The following is a 10,594-nucleotide window of genomic DNA, read 5'->3' on the forward strand; positions in this document are numbered from 1 at the left end:
ACAAAAAAAGAAAATTTCAGGCAAATATCCCTGATGAACATCGATGCGAAAATCCTCAAAAAAATACTGGCAAACCAAATCCAGCACATCCACCATGATCAAGTTGGTTTCATCCCTGGAATGCAAGGCTAGTTCAACACACACAAATCAATAAACATAATCCATCACATAAACAGAACCAATCACCAAAACCACATGATTATCTCAATAGATGCAAGAAAAGGCCTTCGATAAAATTCAATACCCCTTCATGCTAAAAACTCTCAATAAACTAGGTATTCATGGAATCTATCTCAAAATAATAAGAGTTATTTATGACAAACCCACAGCCATTATCATACTGAATGGGCAAAAACTGGAAGCATTCCCTTTGAAAACTGGCACAACACAAGGATCCCCTCTCTCACCACTCCTATTCAACATAGTATTGGAAGTTCTGGCCAGGGCAATCAGGCAAAAGAAAGAAATAAAGGGTATTCAAATAGGAAGAGAGGAAGTCAAATTGTCTCTGTTTGCAGATGACATGATTGTATACTTAGAAAACCCCATCGTCTCAGCCCAAAATCAACTTAAGCTGATAAGCAACTTCAGCAAAGTCTCAGGATACAAAATCAATGTGCAAAAATCACAAGCACTACTATACACGAATAATAGACAAACAGCCAAATCATGAGTGAACTCCCATTCACAATTGCTACAGAGAGAATAAAATACCTAGGAATACAATTTACAAGGGATGTGAAGTACCTCTTCAAGGAGAACTACAAACCACTGCTCAAGGAAATACGAGAGGACACAAACAAATGCAAAAACATTCCATGCTCATGGATAGGAAGAATTAATATCGTGAAAATGGCCATACTGCCCAAAGTAATTTATAGATTCAGTCCTATCCCCATCAAGCTACCATTGACTTTCTTAACAGAATTAGAAAAAAAAATACTTTAAATTTCATATGGAAACAAAAAAGAGCCTATATAGCCAGACAATTCTAAGCTGAAAGAACACAGTTGGAGGCATCAAACTGCCTGACTTCAAACTATACTACAAGGGTACAGTAACCAAAACAGCATGGTACTGGTACCAAAACAGATATATAGACCAATGGAACAGAACAGAAGCCTCAGAAATAACACCACACATCTACAACCATCTGATCTTTGACAAACCTGATAAAAACAAGCAACGAGGAAAGGATTCCCTATTTAATAAATGGTGTTGGGAAAACTGGCTAGCCATATGCAGAAAACTGAAACTGGACCCCTTCCTTACACCTTATACAAAAATCAAATAAAGATGGATTAAACACTTAAACGTAAGACCTAAAACCATAAAAACCGGAGAAGAAAACCTAGGCGATACCATTTAGGACATAGGCATGGGCAAAGACTTCATGACTAAAACACCAAAAGCAATGGCAACAAAGCTAAAATTGACAAATGGAATCTAGTTAAACTAAAGAGCTTCTGCACAGCAAAAGAAACTATCATCAGAGAAACAGGCGACCTACAGCATGGGAGAAAATTTCTGCAATCTATCCTTCTGAGAAAGGGCTAATATCCAGAATCTACAAGGAAATTAAACAAATTTACAAGAAAAAAACAAACAACTCCATCAAAAAGTGGGCGAAGGATATAAACAGATACTTCTCAAAAGAAGACATTTATGCAGCCAACAAACATATGAAAAAAAGCTCATCATCACGGGTCATTAGAGAAATGCAAATCAAAACCACAATGAGATACCATTTCACGCCAGTTAGAATGGTGATCATTAAAAAGTCAGGAAACAACAGGTGCTGGAGAGGATGTGGAGAAACAGGAACACTTTTACACTGTTGGTGGGAGTGTAAATTAGTTCAACCATTGTGGAAGACAGTGTGGTGATTCCTTAAGGATCTAGAACCAGAAATACCATTTGACCCAGCAATCCCATTACTGGGTATATACCCAAAGGATTATAAATCATTCTGCTATAAAGACACATGCACACATTTGTTTATTGCAGCACTATACACAATACCAGAGACTTGGAACCAACCCAAATTCCCATCAATGACAGACTGGATAAAGAAAATTGGCACATATACGCCATGAAATACTAGGCAGCCATAAAAAAGGATGAGTTCATGTCCTTTTCATGAACATGGATGAAGCTGGAAACCATCATTTTCAGCAAACTAACACAGGAACAGAAAACCAAACACTGCATGTTCTCACTCTTAAGTGGGAGTTGAACAATGAGAACACATAGACACAGGGGAGGGGAATATCACAAACCAGGGCCTGTTGGGGAGCGGGGACTGGGGGAGGGATAGCATTAGGAGAAATACCTAATGTAGATGATGGATTGAGGGTGCAGCAAACCACCATGGCACATGTATACCTATGTAACAAAACTGCATGTTCTGCACATGTATCCCAGAACTTAAAGTATAATTTAAAAAAAAAACAAACAACAACAACAACAAAAACACTGTAAACCAATAAGCTAAGCATTCAGAAACTTGGGGGGAAAAACAATAAATCCAAACACATGAAAAGGAAGGAAATAGTCAAGAGCAGAAATCAACAAAATAGACAACAATGACAAATTAACAAAATATAAGCTAGTTCTTTGGAAAAATTAATAAAACAACCAAACTTCTAACTGGATACTAATGGAGGTTACTAGGGTACCAATTATTACTCTAAAAATCGATAAAGAGTAAGCATTTATCCTACTTTTCCAATTTGAACTACCTATCAGAATAACTAAATAGACCTAATGGATGGAGTAAAGCAATTCTACAAAAAAGAATCAAACTTAAAAATACAGAAGAAATGAGAGAATTAGAGAATAACCATGTTGTAACCCATAATTCAGTAACTGATTCAGGAAATAAATAAATGGTAAAACCAAAGAGTAAGTTTGTTGGACACAGTATTGGTGGACATTAACTGAATCCATTAAAAGTGAAGCAACCCCATCTTACATATCCACTGATGTGATGCAATGGAATGTACATGGCACCACTAAAGTCTTCTTGCACCACTCTCCCCAACAGAAAAAAAAAAAAAAAAAAAACAACTAAATCTAATTGAGCCTATAGATCAAACACCGTGACTACCAAAAACACAAATGTGAGGATTAAAAAACAAGACACTACAAGGAAACCACAACAAAATCCAGAATGTGAACAAATGATCCAGTTTCCTCAACAAGTCAATGGCAAGGAGAAAAAAATGGTGAGGAGGGATCTTCCAGATCAGCAGTTGACAAATGATGGCCTGTGGACAAAAGTATACCTGTTTTTGTATGCCCCTCATACTAAGAAAGGTTTTACATTTTTAAAGGGTTTTTTAAAAAGAAGAATAAGCAACAGAGACCTAGCATGGTATACAAAGCCTAAAATATTTACTACCTAACACTTTACAGAAAAAAATGTGTCAACCCTTATTCTAGATTATAAGACATTTAGAAAAGCTTGAGACATAGCAACCAAATACGAGAACTTGTTTAGATACCAATTAGAACAATTGCACTATACATTTTTACTCAATAGGGAAAATTTTATTATGGAGTAGTTATTAGATGATATTAACCAATTATTGTTAATTTTGTAATATTATAGTTTTGTATAGAAGTGATTTTTTTTTATTTCTATCTTTTATAGAGACAGGGTCTTGCTCTGTCACCCAGGCTGGAGTGTCGGGGCACAATCATATTTCACTGTAGCCTTGAACTCTTGGCTCCAGGAATCCTCCCACCTCAGCCTCCCGAGTAGCTAGGACCATAGGCTCACTATTTTTTTTCTTTTTTTGGTACAGACAGGGTCTTTCTGGCCAGGTGCGTAATTCCAGCACTTTGGGAGGCCGAGGTGGGCAGATCACTTGAGGTCAGGAGTTTGAGACCAGCCTGGCCAACACAGCAAAACCCCATGTTGGGGGTCTCCACTAAAAACACAAAAATTAGCCAGGCATGATGGTGGATGCCTGTAATCCCAGCTACTTGGGAGGCTGAGGCACAAGAATCCCTTGAACCAAGGAAGTGGAGATTGCAATGAGCCAAGATCACGCCACTGCACTCCAGCCTAGGTGACAAAGTGAGACTCCATCTCAAAAAAAAGAAAGAGAGAGAGACAGAGTTTTTCTATGTTGCCCAGGTTCATCTCCAACTCCTGGCCTCAAGTTATCCTCCCACCTCCACCTCCCAGAGAGCTAGAATTACAGGCATGGGCCACCTCACCCACTCTACAAGACATTTCTTAAAAAGATAAGGCAAAAAAAAAAATATGGCGAAATATGGATAGTTGTTAAAGTTGAGTAATGGGTGCTTGCAAGTTTTTTACACTCTCTTATGTATGCTTGGAAATCTTCAATATCAAAAGTTAATTAAAAAGACAAACCTCTAGCAAGACAGATCAAGGATACAAATATATAAAACACAGAATGAAAAAAGTAACCATAGCTATACTGAAATAAAAAATAAGACTATGAACAACTATATATTAATACATGGAAAACCCATATAAAATAACTTTTTAAAAATTTTTTTGAGACAGAGTCTCGCTCTGTCATCCCAGGCTGGAATGCAGTAGCATGATCAGAGCTTACTGCAGCCTCGACCTCTTAGGCTCAAGTAAGTGATCCTCCCACCTCAGCCTCCTGGGTAGCTGGGACTACAGGCACACACCACCATGACCAACTACTTGTTTGGAGAGACGGGGTTTCGCCATGTTGCCCAGGCTGGTCTTGAACTTCTGGGCTCAAGTGATCCTCCCACCTTGGCCTCCCAAAGTGCTAGAATTACAGGCATGAGCCACCACACCCCGCCTTAAATAAATTTTTTAAAAGATAAAAATGCTAGCAACTAGTAAGTGAAAAATTAGAGAATTTGAATAGACCAATTATCATTAAAGAAATTAAAATAGTAATTAGAATCCTGGTTGCCAATAAAAGGCCCCTGACCCAAATGGTTTTACCAAACTTTCATGAAACAGATACATACCTTATACAAACTGCTTCAGCGGGGGAGGAGCAGGGGGTGGGGTGGGTGTGGAAACTGCTCATTTAAAGGGCTAGGCCAGGCACGACAGCTCACTCCTGTAATCCCAGCACTTTGGGAGGGGCAGAGGCAAGGGGATCTCCTGAGGTCAGGAGTTTGAGACCAGCCTGGGCAATATAGTGAAACCTCGTCTGTACACAAAAAAACTTAAAAAATTAGCTCAGCCTATATATAGTCCCAGCTACTGGGAGGCTGAAGTGGGAGGACTGCTTGAGCCCAGGGGGTAGAGGTTGCAGTGAGCCAAGATCATGCCACTGTCTAGCCTGGGTGATGGACTGAGACTGTCTCAAAAAAATAAATAAGGCCAGGCATGGTGGCTCACACCTGTAATCCTAGCACTTTGGGAGGCCGAGGCGGGTGGATCGCGAGGTCAGGAGATCGAGACCATCCTGGCTAACACAGTGAAACCCCATCTCTACTAAAAATACAAAAAAAAAATTAGCCGGGCGTGGTGGTGGGCACCTGCAGTCCCAGCTACTCGGGAGGCTGAGGCAGGAGAATGGCATGAACCCGGGAGGTGGAGCTTGCAGTGAGCCAAGATAGCGCCACTGCAGTCTGGCCTGGGCAAAGAGCAAGACTCCGTCTCAAAATAAATAAATAAATAAATAAATAAATAAATAAATAAATAGGCTAATATAATTTTAATTCCTAAGTCAGATAAAGACAATATAGAGACATTGGTCTCCCCGCAGTCAACAATCCACATACAACTTTTTACTCCCCCAAAACTTAACTCCTAATAGTCTACTGTTGACCAAAAGCCTTACCAACACAGTAATAGTTGGTTAGTACTTATTTTATATATGTATTATATACGTAGTCTTTCAACGATGTAAGCTAGAGAAAACAATATGCTATTAAGAATATCATAAGGAACAGAAAACATATTTACTATTAAGTAGAAGTGGATCATCACAAAGGTCTTCATCTTGTCTTCACACTGGGTAGGCTGAAGAGGAGGGGTTGATCTTGCTGTTGGAGGAATTGCAGGGGTGAAAGAGGTAGAAGGGGATGCAGAAGTGGCAGGCACACTCGACCTTATGGAAGTACATCATGATTTCTGCCAGACTTTTTGCTGTTTCATTTCTCTAAAAACATTTTTATGTAGTACTGATCTTTCTTCTACCATTTGCTTTAGATTCAGTGCCAGTATCAAAGAAGGGTCTACGTCATAAAAGAAGTGAAAAGCAGTCTTGATAATTGAAAACCTTCTGCCATATTGTCTACTGTCAATTTGTGTTCTGGCACCACTTTTTTTTTTTTTTTTTTTTGAGATAGGGTCTCGCACACTGCATCCCAGGCTCAACTGATCTTCCCCACCTCTGCCACCCATGTAGCTGGGACTACAGACGTGTACCTCCACATCCAGCTACATTTTTTGTATTTTTTGTAGAGACGGGGTTTCACCGTGTTACCCAGGCTTGAACTCCAGGGCTCAAGTGAGCCATCCACCTTGGCCTCCCAAAATGCTGGGGTCACAGGCATGTGCCACTGCATTTGGCCCCTGGCACTGTTTCTTCAAAGTCTTCTTCCTCACTGTCTAGCACTGGTTCCAAAGCACTCATCTTTATCAAGTTATATTGTTAATTCCTCTGGTGTGATGTCTACTGGCTCTTGAATTTCTGTAAGATCCTTATGCTGAAAGACCTTTTTTGTCATATCCACAATCTCTTTCATGATTTCCTTGATTGGCTCTGGTGTAAATCCTGTGAGGTCACGCACAACACCTGGGCGTAGTTTCTCCACCAGTAATTTATTGTTTCAAGCCTGATGGCTTTTATGGCTTTTTCTGTAACAATGACTGCATCTTCAATGGTGTAATCCTTCCAAACTTTCATGATGTTCTCTCTATTGGAGTTCTCTTCCACAGCACTGACAATCCTTTCCATAGAGTACCACGTGTAATGCCTTAAAGGTCTTTATGACCCCCTGGATTTAGAGGCTAAATTAGAGACATTATGTCTGGGGACAAGTAGACCACTTCCACGGCTTTGATGTTGAACTCATGGGGTTCTGGGTAGCCAGGGGCATAGTCCAGTATCAAAAGAATTTTTAAAGGCAATCCCTGCTGGCAAGGTACTTCCTGACTTCAGGGACAAAGCGTCAATGAAATTAATCCAGAAAGAACGATTCTTGTTGTCCAGGCCTCCTTATACAACCACAAGACTAGCAGCTGGTACTTATCTTTTTCCTTCAAAGCTCGGGGGTTAGACACTTCATAGACAAGGAACCCAACTGCATGTCCATAAAACAGAAGAATTTGCGTATACCTTCCTGCCTTAAATCCTGGTGCTCATTTCTCTTCCTTACTAATAAATGTCCTTTGTGACATTTTTTTCCAAAACAGGTCACTTTCACCAGCATTAAAAGCCTGTTCAGGGCTGCTCTGCCTACAGTGTAGCCATTCTTTTATTCTTTTGCTTTCTTAATAAACTTGCTTTTACAAAAAAACACCCATTCAGGAAGATATATTTAATACTTTCTCCTCAATGATTTTCTGAATGGTGTTTGGGAACTCATCTGCTGCCTGTTGGTCAGCAGAGGATTTTTCTCCAGTTCCCTTGACATTTTTTAAGCCAGACCTCTTCCTAAAATTATCAAACTATCATTTGCTGGCATTAAATTACCCAGTTTTAGATCCTTCTCCTTCCTTTTGCTTTAAGCTGTTATACAACGACTTCACTTGTTTTTGAATAGTATTAGTTTATACATTAGTTTATATGTACGTCTTTCTCATAGCAATTCTGCCCGCACATAAAAGCTAAATTTTCAATAAAACATGAAATGGTACTTTGCAAAAAGTACTAAGTTTTCACACCTGCTGGCATAGCTGCAGCAACAGCTTCATGAATTTCCTTTTCTTTTTTCACAATGGTCCTTACACTCTATTTATTTATCTTGAAATGGCAGGCAATCACAGCTGCAAACCTCAATCCATAGTACCTACCAAGCATTTCACTTTTTCTATAATGTCATTACTTTTCTCTGCTTCTTGGGAGTACTCCCAGTATCATTAGTGGTACTTTGTATGGATCCCATGGTATTCCACTCCGATTTCTGACCTCATAGGGGTCAGTGGCCCTAATCTCTGCACTGTTCAAGGATCAACTTCATATAAAATTATTTTTTATTTCAGAATAGATGTACCTAGTATACCCCATCTCAGAAGGGCCCATGTTTTCTTGTATAACAACATTTCAGAGATACTCTTATCATCTGTGTTGTGTGTGTGTGTACATGAATACACACATAAGTTTTTTTTTTTTTTTTTTTTAATCACATATATACACTGAAAAGCATGCTACATACACCATCCGGCACCTTCCAAAAGATTTTTCCTGGAAAAGGGATACATAATCATTGTTTTATTCAAGACAGTTCTACAGTGTTTAAAATCACTTTTGCTGACTACAGCAGTAACAAATGGAAAACACCAAAACATATGCAAAAACAGCTTCACTCATAAACCCAACCACTCAGGTAACACTTACCTGTATTTCCTAACTTCTCTGCATAAAAGGAATACAGGGTACAGGTTAGATGGTATACAAATCAGATGGCATCCTATGACTTTTTAATAACACATAACACTAAATGTTATGACCATAAGTAGATGACCTCAGAAATCTAGTTCAACCTGCTCCTACTAGATGGCTCTCCTACCTTAGAAACCTAAACTGACCCAGTTCCCAAAAGAGGTAGGTAAGAATCCATGGACAAAAGTTAATAATATGGGCTGCCTGAGGCGGCTCACGCCTGTAATCCCAGCACTTTGGGAGGCTGAGGTAGGTGGATCACTTGAGATCAGGAGTTCGAGACCAGCCTGGCCAACATGGTGAAACGTCCGTCTCTATTAAAAATACAAAAAAAGCCAGGCATGGTGGTGCCCACCTGTAGTCCCAGCTATTCTGGAGGCTGAGGCATGAGAATCACTTGAACCTGGGAGGTGGCTGTTACAGTGAGCCGAGACCGCATCACTGCACTCCAGCCTGGGCAAGAGAGTGAGACTCCGTCTCAAAAAAAATAATAAAAATAAAAATCATATGAAGCTTACATTTCTTTCATACTAAACCTGTTAGTCTAGCTTGGAATACCTTCCAGATGACAGAAAGCAAATAATAATTAGTTTTCCCTCTGTTAAGGATCCCACTTCTCCCACACTCCTACAGTTCAAACATCTCACCATCACAAAGCACACTTCTCAGTAAAACATCAACTACTATTTAAGCTCAATAATATTTAAACCAAGAATCAACAAGAAAGCAAGGCCACTTTTAGAGAAGAAATCTAACTTCAACATAGTCACAAATAATGGTTACGCCAGAGAAAAATGAAGTTACCAAATTCCTTGCGCATTCCTCCCTGTTGCTATCCTTGGGAATCAACTACCTTAAAATAAAGAGTTAAGAATGGTTGCCTGTTCAAAACATCAGAGAAAACAGCATGCGGATGCTGTCAATGACAACTATCTCAGATTTCTTTCCACCAAAAGCAAATCTGGTGTTAATTTTAATGGAAAAGTCTCCTCTACTACCTATTGCATCGCAACAATTTCTTGAAATAGTAAAATGAAGCAAAACAAGTTTATTTCGGGGGCAGAATCTTCTGATTTCAAAATGTCAATTGAATTTACCAACTTTAACCTTTCGGAATATTTCAGGTTTTTTTGGGGATGGTGGCATCAAGTCCTCTTAAGAATATTCTAGGGATGTGGCTGGGCGCGGTGGCTCACACCTGTAATCCCAGCACTTTGGGAGGCCGAAGCGGGCGGATCACGAGGTCAGAAAATCGAGACCATCCTGGCTAACACGGTGAAACCCCGTCTCTACTAAAAAAAAAAAAAATACAAAAAATTAGCCGAGCGTGGTGGCGGGCGCCTGTAGCCCCAGCTACTCGGGAGGCTGAGGCAGGATAATGGCGTGAACCCAGGAGGCGGAACTTGCAGTGAGCCGAGACCGCACCACTGCACTCCAGCCTGGGGGACAGAGCGAGACTCCGTCTCAAAAAAAAAAAAATTCTAGGGATGTTGGGACGGGTACCACTTTGCTTTCTGATTTCTGTCCGACAAATCTTTATGATCGTCTGTTTTATTCAACAATACTGCGGGAAAAGCTTCAGCTGCAAGCTGAGGGGGTGGGGGGTGGGGAGATGGAAGAACGCGCTGGAGGTGTGCGGATTCCGCCTAAAATTGCGGCTACGAACTGGACCTTGAACACTCCTCCGTCAGCTGACTTGACTGCCTCTGTACAGTTTCAATTTGAGCCGATACACGGATTTCACTTTTGAAAAGCAACGAAGATGAAGGACTCGTTTTGAGAAATGGATGAGAAAAACGTAGCTCAGGAGACGAAGCCTCGAGAAAGGAGGCAATCAACCCCACCCCACCGGCCTGTGCTTCCGGCCCCGACGCTCCGCCGTGCTCTCGGAGGCCGCTCCTCTGCGGAGCTCGCTCTCCCCACTGGTCCCCAGTCCCGCAGCTACGCGGCCTCCACACGGTTAAGCAGCACGGGCCGGGCGTCCGCACCTTCGGAGAAAAGCCGCCGCCCAG

General features: G+C 40.6%; 1 protein-coding gene across 30 annotated transcripts in view; it reads right to left on the bottom strand.

The window, feature by feature from the left end:
• The window catches only part of SNX14 (sorting nexin 14), a 102,297-nt gene that overhangs the window by 80,143 nt on the left and 11,560 nt on the right, over positions 1–10,594 (bottom strand). For 2 of the 30 annotated variants that reach the window (XM_054556837.2, XM_054556835.2), the window contains exon 1: positions 5,939–9,218. The gene's annotated coding sequence lies outside the window, so the exon portion shown is untranslated. 30 annotated transcript variants of the gene reach the window in all.

Source organism: Pongo abelii, chromosome 5 (genome assembly GCF_028885655.2).
Source record: "Pongo abelii isolate AG06213 chromosome 5, NHGRI_mPonAbe1-v2.0_pri, whole genome shotgun sequence".
Taxonomy (NCBI): domain Eukaryota; kingdom Metazoa; phylum Chordata; class Mammalia; order Primates; family Hominidae; genus Pongo; species Pongo abelii.